Source organism: Rousettus aegyptiacus, unplaced genomic scaffold, assembly GCF_014176215.1.
Source record: "Rousettus aegyptiacus isolate mRouAeg1 unplaced genomic scaffold, mRouAeg1.p scaffold_m13_p_14, whole genome shotgun sequence".
NCBI classification, from domain to species: domain Eukaryota; kingdom Metazoa; phylum Chordata; class Mammalia; order Chiroptera; family Pteropodidae; genus Rousettus; species Rousettus aegyptiacus.
This window is the reverse complement of record NW_023416289.1, coordinates 36018009-36030327: the sequence shown is the minus strand read 5'-3', so window position 1 is coordinate 36030327 and position 12319 is coordinate 36018009. Positions and strand designations below refer to the sequence as shown.

Here is a 12319-nt window from a genome sequence, read left to right as displayed (position 1 = left end):
ACTCTGTTTCTATTTCAAAGCTGAAAAATATTTTGTTGTAGGTATATGCTACATTTTTTCCATTCATCTGTCCATGGACATTTGGGCAGCCTCCACCTTTTACAGGCTGTTTAAATATTACAATGTACATGGTTGTGCAAATGTCTCTTGTAGACCCTCCTTTGAAGTCTCTTGGATATAAGCACAGAAGTGGGATGACTGCATCATAGCAAAACTGTTTTAGTTTTTTGAGAAATGCCATACTCTTTGTACCAATTTGTATTTCATTCGATCGTGCATAAGTATCCAATTTCTTGATATTTCTCCCAACACTTGATATTTTTCTTTCTTTGATAGTATTCATCTTTAATGGTGTGAGGTGATATCTCATTATGTTTCTTTTCTTGAATAGGGGATACAAACATTTCTTAGATGTGCTTTAAAAACTACTAGAAAGATACATGGACCAGAGAACAAAGATTTCAGGGAAGCAGGTCTAAGGATGACTTTTTACTTTATTGACAACATTGTATGTCAACTAAGCTGACATCTTTTAATTCACTTCTAATTGTACAGCACCATCAGAAAGATTTTTTTCCAAAAATAATTTTGGTGTTAATTTGCATTGTAAAAGTAATACATGATTTCAGCAAAAATGGAAACAGTAGAAAGATTTATCAAACTTTTCTTTTTCATCAAATATGGGATGAACTATTTATTTTCTCTTATCAACACATAATCGACATGCAATATTATATTAATTTCAGGTCGACAACTTGTGATTCCTCATTTATAGGTCTTCCAAAATGATCACTGTACTGAGTTGAGTAACCATCTGTCACCTTACAAAGCTATCATGACATCATTGACTGTATTCCCCATGCTATAACTTACATCCCTGTTTCTTATTCATTTTCTAACTAGACATTCATACCTCTCAACCCCCTTCACCCTTATCTTCTTTCCCCCATTCCCTCTTCTCCGGTAACAATCATTCTTTTTATCTATGGTATTTTTCTGATTTGTTTGTTTTTGTTCTTTAGATTCCACATATAAGTGAAATCATATGAAATTTGTCTATCTTTGCCTATCTTATTTCACTCAGTGTAAAACCCTCCAGGTCCATGCATGTTGTTGCCAGTGGTAATATTTCCTTTTCTCTCCTGGCTGAATTTTTTTCCATTTTATACATTTATCACATATTTTTAATCCATTGATCTATTGATGGACACCTAGATTGCCTCTATGTCTTATCCATTGTAAATAATCTTCAGTGGATGTAGGGATGCCTATATAATTTTTAATGAATATTTTCATACTTTTTGGATAAGTGCCCAAAAGTGGAATTGCAGGGATATATTGTAGTTCTGTTTGTAATTTTTTTGAGGAAACTTCATCCTATTTTTGACTACACTATTTTATAATCCTACCAACAGTGTGAGGGATCTCTCATTTCTCTGCACCCTCACCAATACCCGTTATTGGTTGCCTTTTTATAAATAGCCATACTGACAGGTGCAAGGTGACATTTCATTGTGGTATTGATTTCCATTTCCCTGATGACGAATGATGTTGAGGACCTCTTTGTTTGTTTGTTGATCATCCTAAAGTCTGCTTCAGAGATGTCTATTCAGGTCACCCATCCATTTTTTAGTCAGATTTTTTGGGTTTTTGATGTGGAATTGTATGCATTCTTTATATAACTTGGATATTAACCTCCTATGGGATATATTATTTGGGAATATCTTCTCCCATTCAGTAGGTTGTCTTTTTATGTTGTTGATGGTTTCCTTTGCTGTGCAAAAGCTGTAGTCTGAGATGGTCCAATTTGGTTTTCACTCCTGTTGTACTTGCCTTAGGAGTCATACCAAAAAAATAATTGCTAAGACCCATGTCAAAGAGTTTACTGCCTATGTTTTTTCTAAGAGTTTTTATATTTTGAGGTCTTAGAGTCTTTCATCCATTTTGAGTTTATTTTTATATATGAGGTTAGAAAGTGGTCCAGCTTCATTTTTTTTTTGCATATATCCATCCAGTTTATTCAATATCGTTTATTTAAGAGACTCTCTTTTCTCTCCCTTAGCACGATATTGTCTTGCCTCTTTTGTCATAGATTTATTTACCATATAAGTATGAATTCATCTCTGGGCTCTCTAGTCTGTTCCATTGGTGTATGTATGTTTTTTGTTTGTGGGTTTCAGTACCCCACTGTTTTGTTTACTGTAGCTTTATAGTATAATTTGAAGTCAGGGCTCATGACACCTCCAACTTTGTACTTCTTTCTCAAGAGAACTTTGGCTATTTGTTTTGTTTTGTTTTTCAATGTATTTCCATACAAATTTTAGGATTGTGAGCTCTTCTTCTGTGAAAAATGGGGATTACATTGAACTTTAAATTGCTTTGGGTAGTTTAAATATTTTAATGATATTAAATCTTCCCATCTCTGAACATGCTATATTCTTCCATTCATCTGTAATCATCTTCATTTTCTTTCATCATTAATTCTTATAGATTTCAGAATTGAGGCCTTTCACCTCCCTGGTTAAATTTATTACCAGAACTCATTTTACTTCTTCCTTTTCAATTTAGATGCCTTGTATTTTTTTTCCCTGCCTAGTCTTTCTAGGACATCCAGTACAATGTTGAATCAAAGTGGTAAGAGTGAGCATTCTTGCCTTTTTCCTGATTATAGAGGAAAGAGTTCAGTCTTCCACTATGGGTCATGATGATAGCTCTGTACTTTTCATATATGATGTTTATTACATTCAAGTAGTTTCTTTGATTCCTGGTTTGGTGTTTTTATCCTGAAAGAGTGTTGACTATCATTAGTATTTTTTTTTTTTGCAGCATTTGATAATGATTGTGTTATATGACCTTCATTCTGTTAATGTGCTGTTACATTTTTTGATTTCCATATGTTGAAACACCCTTGAATTCCACTTATTCTTGGTCTGTAATTCTTTTAATGTGCTCTTGAATCTAGGTTGCTGTGTTTAATTGAGAACTCATATATCAGTATTCCTCACAGATTTTTGTTTGTAGTTCTATTTGTGACACCTTTGTTTGGTTTTGATATTGGGTGATACTGGACTCAAAGAAATTGCTTTGATAATTTCTTAACTCTTTAATCTTTAGAAATTTGCATAGAAAATTAGTATCAATGTTCTTTAAATGTTGCTAAAATTATCCAGTGAATTCATCTGGTCCAGGGCATACTTTGTTGGGAGTTTTTAAATAATTATTACTGTTTTGATCTACTTACTAGTTGTAGTTCACCTACTTTTTAAAAAATTTCTTTTGTCAAGTCTAAGTAGTTTACATATTTATTGAAATTAATGCATTTTTCCTAGGTTTACAATTGTTGTCATATAATTGTTCGTACAATTGTTCTTATAATTTTTTTCTATGGAATTACTTATAATATCTCTGCCTTCACTTCTGATTTACGTTTTCTTCTCTCTATAATTCTTAATTGACACTTAGATAAGTGTCAATTCTGGTGATCATTTTTAGAGACATGAATCTTCCTTTCATTGATAATATTCTATTTTTACCATTCTTTATTTCTGCTCAACCTTTAAATTTTCTTACTCAGATCACTTTGGTCTTAGATTATTCTTCTTTCACTTTTTTCTTGAAGTGTAACATTATGTTGGTAATTTTAAATCTCTCTTATTTTTGATGTACCTCTTTCTATAAACTTATCTCTTAGTGCTACTTTCTCCCATTCCCAGAAATGTTGGTACATTCTGTTTCATTTCATTTGTCTCAAGGTATTTTCTGATTTCCTTTTGATTCCTTTTTAATCCACTAGTTATGCAATAATGTGTTTTTCAATAGCCAAATATTTATGGAATTATGAAGTTTCTATCTGCTATTGATTCTTGGTTTTATTCCTGTAGGGACAGAAATGATACCTGGATGATTTCTATCTATCTTATTAAATTTGTTAAGACTTATTTTGTGGACTAACAGGTTGTCTGTAATGGTGAATGTTTCATGTGCGATTGAGAAGACTGTACATTTTAGTTCAGTAAGTGTATATGTCTGTTATATCTATTAGTGTATAGTGTTGTTCAAGTCTCTCTTTACTGATCCTGTTTTTCTGTTCTTATCTAGTTGAAATTGGCATATTGACATCTACTATTCTATGACTTTCTATTTTTAATTTTGTTTCCATTTTTATTTTTCAATTACAGTTGACATTCAATATTATTTCATATTAGTCCTCTCCTTTGGGGTCTATTTAATATGCATATTGGTCTACTTATTGGTGTCTCATGAGTCCCTTATACTGTTTCCCTTTACATTTGTTTGCTTCTCTAAATTGATATTTTAAAATGAACTGTGTTTGAGTTGTCCGAATCTTTCTTCTGCTTCACCAAGTGTATTGTTGAAGATTCTAGTGTATTTTTATATTCAGGCATTGTATTCTTCAGTTTCCATTTTGTTCTTTTTTATACTTTCCGTCTCTTTGCATTTTCATTTTGGTCATGCATAGTTGTCTTGATCTTATTGTTTTTTCTATTCAGTATCTTCAAAGTGGTTATTTTGAATTATTTGTCAGGTAACTAATAGATCTCCATTAATTTAGGGCCAATTTCTTCAGGTTTATTTTGTTCCTCTGATTGGACAAAGTTTTTATTTCACTGTATGCCTTGCAATTTGTTGTTGAGGTTTGAAATAAGAAACAGTTACCATCCCAGGGTTTGTGCACTTGCATCGTACAGGAGAACAGAAATAACAAGCAGATATGCAGGAAGTTCTAAAGCCTGTCAGACCAGTTCTGGAGATGTGTAGTGTGTGTTTATGTGTATGTTTGTAAATTCCCAGATTTAAAAGTTTTTGTTTCTTTTTTGGAGCCTATATTTTTCTTTACCTCATGTCTGTCTTCAGTCCCTGGTGGTTGAACAGTTAGTTAATCACTTGGTGCCGGGACAGCAGGCAGGGTATTAACCACCCAGAAATAACCTATACGTGGGAAAGCAGGGAGACAGGCAGGCTACTAAATATATAATAGAAACCTAGCTGTGTCAGGCAGGGAAGCAGGCAGGCTTTGTAATGGCCAGGTACTTGTTGTCCCCTTCTTAAACTGCATGCCATCCCTGCACATGCACCCCCCACCCCATGGCCATGTGCCTGATATGTACCTCCTTCCAGATCCATGGAGTACCTACTGTTTGAATAATAAGCATGAATCACATGGCTTTGTGGTGACTCCGGGAGCATGTCCCCCACCACATGAACACTGAATATTGGTGTCCCTCATCTTAGGCAACTTCTTCTGAGAACTCGTTCCCATGTCGGGTCGCCTTCCTCTCCGGGTTGGTACTTAGGCAGAATCACAGAACAAGTCTGCCTGCTGGGTCTCCATTTGCGGCCCAGGCCCCACAGGGAAGGAGTGCCTTGGTCACAGCCTCAGTGTCTCTGATGGGAAACAGTAGATGGAACCATTTTCCTATGAGAACTGTGGACGTTTGACCCCTGGGACCAGAGCTAATGGTTCCTCCTTCAATTTTGAACTGACTGAAAACTGTGCCTTTGACATCACACGGCATCTTCCGTGATGCCCACTGCTTGTCATGTTTGGGGTGGCTTAGGATGGGTGAGTACTGACCACTTAACACTGGCTGTGTTTACTTTGTTTTACAGAGTGTATGGGCTACACCACACGTGGTTGCAGACACATGGCATAGCTCCCTCCACTACGTGTCAAATAAATCAAAAGCCCGCAGACACTGATTGGACAGGCAAAGAACAAATATTTAAGGATTGGTGCTTTGCTGGCCCCTAAAGAAGGTATCTGGGTATGTGGCACAGGTTTATGGCCATATCTCCTTTGTGGATGGATTGGCTGCTTTGCACTGGGCTTCCCTACCTGACAAGGGAAATTCATAAGACCTTACCAGGAAGCCCTCACAACTTACCTGCTCCAAAGTCCAGGTGGACTCACAGTCCATCTGGTGGGAATGGCCTGGTCCTATCTTCCCACCTGAGTGTGCCGGGTCAATGCCATGCTAGAAATCCAAGCTGTGGCTAAGTTCACAGCAACTGCCTTCAGTGATTCCAGACAGTGCATTTATTTTGCTGAACCAAGAAAGTGCTCCAGTGGGAAAAGGGGTTTCTTAAAATAAGATGGCTTCACATATTCTCATTACAGTACAAGGTGGGACCTGTGCCCTCACTAAACAAGAATGTGGCACTTATACTGCTTATGACTCTCACATTGCTGATCTCCTACCCTCTATGGAAAACGCTACAGGTGAAGGTGGTCGGATTCTTTTGCTGATTCACTTAGATGTCGACTTGCCCACATGTACAGTCAACTAATATTTGACTGTAGGGAGGCAAGAACAACCATAGGGAAAGGACAGTCTCTTTAACAACTGGTATTGAGAAACCTGAATAAACATGTGAAGAAAAAAGAGATTAAACCCCTATCTTATACAACTCTCAAAAGCTTACCTCAAATGAATCAAAGACTTGAACAAAAAAACCTCATACCATAAAAATCCTAGAAGAAAAGGAAGAAACTCCAACACTGGTCTTGGCAATAAATTATTTGGACATCACATCAAAAGCACAAACAAACAACAATAACAAAAAATGATGCAACCACATCAGGTTTAAAAGCTCTGTACTACAAAATAATCAAAATGAAAAGACTTATTCTCTAACCAAGCTTGAGCCCACCAATCCTGTCTACTTTTCCTACTTTTCTTCCTCTAACTTCCCTGACTTAGTGTCACCATTAGAATTGCAGAGAAGACCTGCTGAGAGACCCCATCCGAACTCCAAATTAAAAGACTGCACAGCATCTGTCAGCCATAACAGGTAAGCACCCATGGGAATTTTCTGCTCCTTCCTCTCAACCCTTAAGCCTTTTCCTGCTTCCTTCCTCTCTCCAGCAGGAACTCTAATGAGGAGAAACTGAGGGTCAGGGTAGCAGCTCCGCTGAACTCCCCTAACTCATCCTGTCTGTCTTGTCCTCATTTCTTGATTGGCTCCAGGATGCTGGAGCAATCTCAAAGATGGCCCTAATAGCTTAGAACTGAGCACTGAGCCAGTGAGCCCCGATTGTACTGGATCCCCTGGCCTGTGTCCCCTACAGTGCAGGACTCCAAGGTAGTTTTTCCCCACAAAACTAGTCTTCTTTGCTATATCTCTGACTCTGTCTGTCTCTCTCCCTTGGAGCAGCAGGTAATCCCTGCGCACATTTGAGGCAGCGATGGGCCCAAACCTGTGCTGCTGTCCCCTCTGTGGGAGTGGGGGCCCAGGACCCCTGCCTGCATCACTGTTGTTGGAGCCAAAGGTAAACCACTGTGCATGCTGGTAGCAGTAGTGGGCCTAGACCCGTGCTGCATTTGCTCTTTTCTAGCAGCGACGAATGGCCCAGACCCGTGCTGCGCTTACGTTTCCCTATACCAGGCAGGCAAAAAACTTGCCGATGCCTGTTTTCTTTTAGCGGAGTGATTTCTCTTAGTTTCACCGGTAAAACTCACATGTCCAGGCAGCCACCTCTGGGTCAGCGATGCCCCTGAGACTCGGACAGGCGCCTCCTCCCCACTTCTGCCTTCCCAGGGGGCACTGGGCCACAGGGCGCACCACCCACCTCTCAGGGGGTGGAGAAACACACTTACAGACTCAGGCACAGCTAGCATTATGTTCCCTGGTATCTAAGGGGTTAAAGTTCAGTGCTTTTTACCCAGGGTGTCCAGGTTCAATTCCCAGTCCGGGAATGACATTTTTCCTCCTTCCTCCCCAGCAGCACTGGCACTTCCCACCTGGCACCGGTGGGGAAGTCAGGAACTGCAGCCCAGTGGTCCTGCAGCCCAGCTGTCAGCAGAACAAGCAGCTGGCAGCGAGGACCTATAGGGGCCCCACCTTCTCTCTACACTAAGGATGGGAGAGGGACCAGGCATCCCAAAGGACTTGCCACTGGAATGCATCTTCAATAATTGAAACCAATTCAAATTAGGCAATGTCAAAAGGAAAAAAACATATATATATATATTTTTTCTGCAATTCTGTTAGATCACAGTACAGGCTTGGGCACCAAGAATGTTGACCTGTGAACAGTTCGCTGAAATACAATACTCTCTTACAATTAAATGTTTCTTTGTAAGAAACAGGAAAAGCAGAAAGAAATCCCTCATATACAGCCTTTTAAGTTTCTTTACCAAGACCCAGACCTCTGAGAGAGTTGAAAGTGCCTGGCCCATATTAAAACTAAATCACTGGAAAGCCTTCAAGATCCAGACTTTCTAGATGACCCAATAATAAGATTCCCTCCCCCAGAGACCCCCAAACCAGGGATCCACTACTCCTATTTCATCCTTGCACTCTGCGGGGGGTCAAATTCTTTAGAGACCCCATCTACTCCACCACTTCCTGAGGAAACTCCTGCTGGCACCACCCAAAGTGGTGCCCCATAAAAGCTTAAATGTGATGATAAGCTATGCCCCCTCAGGAAACTTGTAAATGCTGCTGGGGGCCTAACAAGGGTACGTGTTCCATTTTCTGTGCTAGACTTAGCTTTATGCGAAGAAATATGTAGTAGATTCTCTGAAGATCCTAGCGAATCTACTGATGAATTTGAAAAAATTACTGTAACTTATGACTTAATGTGGCAAGTTTTATACATTTTATTATCCATATGTTGTACTGTAGAAGAGAAACATAATTATTGGAGCAGCTGGGGGTCATGCTGACAGCACTGCTGCATGCAAGGAGGGCCATGATGCCTACCGAACAGGAGGGAATGCGGTCCTGGACCAGGACTCTCAATGGAATTATCAGGGAGGTGCTCAGGATCTAGACTGCGGAAACCTTATGATAACATGCATCATAGAGGAAATAGAAAAAAAATGTATTATTAGGACTGTTAATTATGAAAAAATGCAAACGATCGACCAAGGGAGGATGAAAACCCTGCCTTATTTCAAAGCCATCTAATGGAAGCCCTTAGGAAATTTACCAACGCAGATCCTACATCATGATAGGAACAGATAATACTAGGGACTCATTTTATCTCCCAGTCAGTTCTTGATATAAGGTATAAATTACAAAAGACTGCTCCAGAGCCCCAGACTCTTATGAATCAACTTTTGGACATAGCCTTTACTGTCTATAATAATCAAGATAGAGCAGAAGAAGCAGAAAAGGCCCAAAAAAAGACAAAAGGCTCATATGATCACTGAAGCTATGAGCCCCCTGCCATGTGGATATAGAACATCCAATTATAATGGGAAGGGACAATCAGCATCCCTCATTCTTAAGGCTCATGGCAACAACTGCTGCAACCAGTGTGGGCTAGAAGGGCACTGGAAAAAGGACTGCCCTCAGCTACAATACCACAGAAAACCCCTGGACCTTGACCCCTGTGCAAACAGGAGGGCCACAGACAGTGGGACTGTCCCCAACTTTGAAGAGAGTTAGGGACTCCCAAGCCAATAATGGCAGAAAGGGGACTAATGGAGCCTGAGGTCCACATGGGCTCCTGTGGAACTGACGAGCCTTGGGAGACCCTTAATTTGGCAGGTGAGAATACTGAACTCTTTCTTGATGCTGAAGCCACTTACTCTGTTCTAATTTGATTTTCTGGGCCACTGTCTTCACAAACATGTTTAATTACTGGAGTCGATGGCCACCCCAACGTCAAAAGGTTTACAACCCCCATAAATTGCCTACTAGGAGGCCTTGTGATTACCCATCAGTTTTTACTTGTGCCTGAATGTCCAATCCTTCTATTAGGATGAAATTTACTACAACTAATTCATGTCACTATTCACCTTGGTGCTTCAGGAGCAAATTTATTAGCTCACATTTCAGGACCTTTATTCCACTTATAAGAAACTGTACAATTGATACACCCAAATATTAGCTCACAGGTTGATCCTAGAATTTGGGCCACAGAAGTTACTCCTATTAAAATACAAATAAACCCTAATACTAATTTCCACATTAAAAAACAACAACAACTAGTATCCACTCAAGACTGAGGCATGATGGGGTATACAGCCAGTAGTGGAAAAAATATTAAAATATGGACTGCTAAAGCCTCGTCAGTCACCTTGTAATACCCCTATTCTGCCAATAAAAAGCCTAATGAGGAATACAGGTTTGTCCAAGATTTAAGGACAGTAAATGAGGCTATAGTCCCAATTCATCCAATTGTCCCCAATCCCTACACCCTTCTGACTCAGATTCCAGACAATGCCCATTGATTTACGGTTTTAGATTTTTTTTTTTGAAAGCACTCATCTCCTTTATTAAACATCATCATAGGCACACCTGAGTACTGACCGGGCAGGAGGAGGAAGAGTGAGCAGGCAGGAGGTGGGCACAGGGAGATGTCCATTCTCACTTCCAGTCTTTGAAGAGTTGCTAGAAGATGGGACTCTGGTGACCCTGGGGCAGAATCTCCACCTGAGTGTTTGGGGTGCACCACATGTGGGAGATAAAGTCCTCCACCACTTGCAGGGCCACCTGCCACTCCTTGTTAGCTTTTCACCCCTTCTAGATGTAGATCTTGCCACAGAGCCCACTGTCCAGCACATTGTAAGTCATCAGATATTAGCAGCTCAAGGGCAAAGGGGCTGGAGTCAGCCACCTTGGTCAGGTTCATTTGTCCAGTGGCATCAGAGACCTTATACAGAACCACAGCCTAGACATTAGTCCAGTCAGCTATGAGTTCTTCCTCAGGGTTGCCCTCTTTCAGAGTAGGCTTGGGGCCCAGAACCTGGATCATCTCCACAAGCTCCTCCCCATCAGTGATGATCTCCACCTGGGCCTTGCCCTGCCGTTCACTGTCCCGGAAGGCCTAGGCCAGGTCTTGAGCCTTGCTGCGCTCCAGGATGTTGCACTTTCCATCACACCAGGTGAAGATGTTCTGGCCCAGGTCCAAGATGAAGCAGTCCCCGGTGCTGAAGTTGTCCCAGCTCAGTTCCCATTCAGGGGCATGGATGTTCTTCTTCCCCTTCACCTGGTAGAGTTTCCTGATAGCAGCTGGGGCGGCCCCTGGGGAGGTCTTGTGAAATGCTGACTCCACTCCACCTTCCTGGTACTCAAGGTCACTCGGGAAGTAGCTCATGAAGAGGTCGGACTCCTTGCCCTACATCCCTCAGTGCTGCACAGGCTTCTCTCCAAGCAGAGTGTTGAGGTGCACAGTCAACACAGCACAGGCCCCCTCCTCATCTCTGGACCACTGCTGGGCTATCCACAGGTGCAAGTGGGAGAACTCTTCCAGACCATTGTACAGCACTAGGTAGGAGTCCCCCGAGAAGAAGATGCCCTGGTTCTCCTGGGCCACCAGCACTGGCTTCAGCTTTTCCACCCTCCAAACATACAGGCCAGGGTCCTGCACTGAGGCTTAAAACAGATAGCTGCTCTGGGATATAGATGTGTACATGCTGTTTCTGGATTGTTACATAGCTCTGCTTACAGCTCTGCTTCCATTTCACAGTTTTGGATCTTAAAGATATAATTTCTATTTCAGTATGAAAGGCAAAGTCTATAAGCAAGGAGGGGTAGCAAGACTCTGGGTAAGTGATAATACTAGAAAAAGTGATCCTTCTGGGTTTGAAATTGGTTCAGCGCTAAAGCAATACAGGAATAAAGCATAACATCTGAAGCATGTCATGAACTGAGCTGGTAGAGAGGTGGGTCCTTGACCTGCACCAAACCCCTCCATCTCCTGATAAGATGTAGCATAGCCCTCTGCCAGACCCATTGTGTTTAATGCAAGTAATAGTATAACCTGATTTTGGGGGACTTGAGGACTATAGGTATGAAATCAATCTGAATCTGTCATTTCTAAATTTATCTTACAGGAATCAAAGACTATATTTTCTAGGCTAGTGCAGGTATACATATAACACCTCACTTTGTAAGAAAGAGTAAAATAAATCTATAGGCATCATCTCATCCTTTGCAGAAATAGTATTTCTGAATGACAGTTGCTCAAAACCTTGTCTCTACCTATGGAAGAATGAAATGCTTAATGTTTCCTACTGAAAATAGCCATGGTATGCTGATTCTGGCAAGGCTTTGTTCATCACCTTAGGGAAGCAGCATTTAAGAAAGAGGCAACATTACAATAATGGGTTTCCAATATCAGTTATAGGCACAGATATATCTTGCCTACAACTGACATACTTGGATTAAAAATATTCTCATATCGGGGAGCTGGGTGAAAAGGTGAAGGGATTAAGAAGTTACAAAACAGTCAAGGGGATATAAAGCATAGGGAATATAGTAAAAAATATTATAAAGACTATATATGGTGCCAGGTGGGGACTAGACTAATCGGGAGGATCATAAGTTATATAAATGTCTAACC

The 12319-nt window shown here is 40.5% G+C and overlaps 1 pseudogene; it reads right to left on the bottom strand.

Annotated features, from left to right (window-relative positions):
- Positions 1–10341: 10341 nt before the first annotated feature.
- LOC107503059 lies at positions 10342–11392 on the bottom strand (annotated as a pseudogene).
- Positions 11393–12319: the final 927 nt, after the last annotated feature.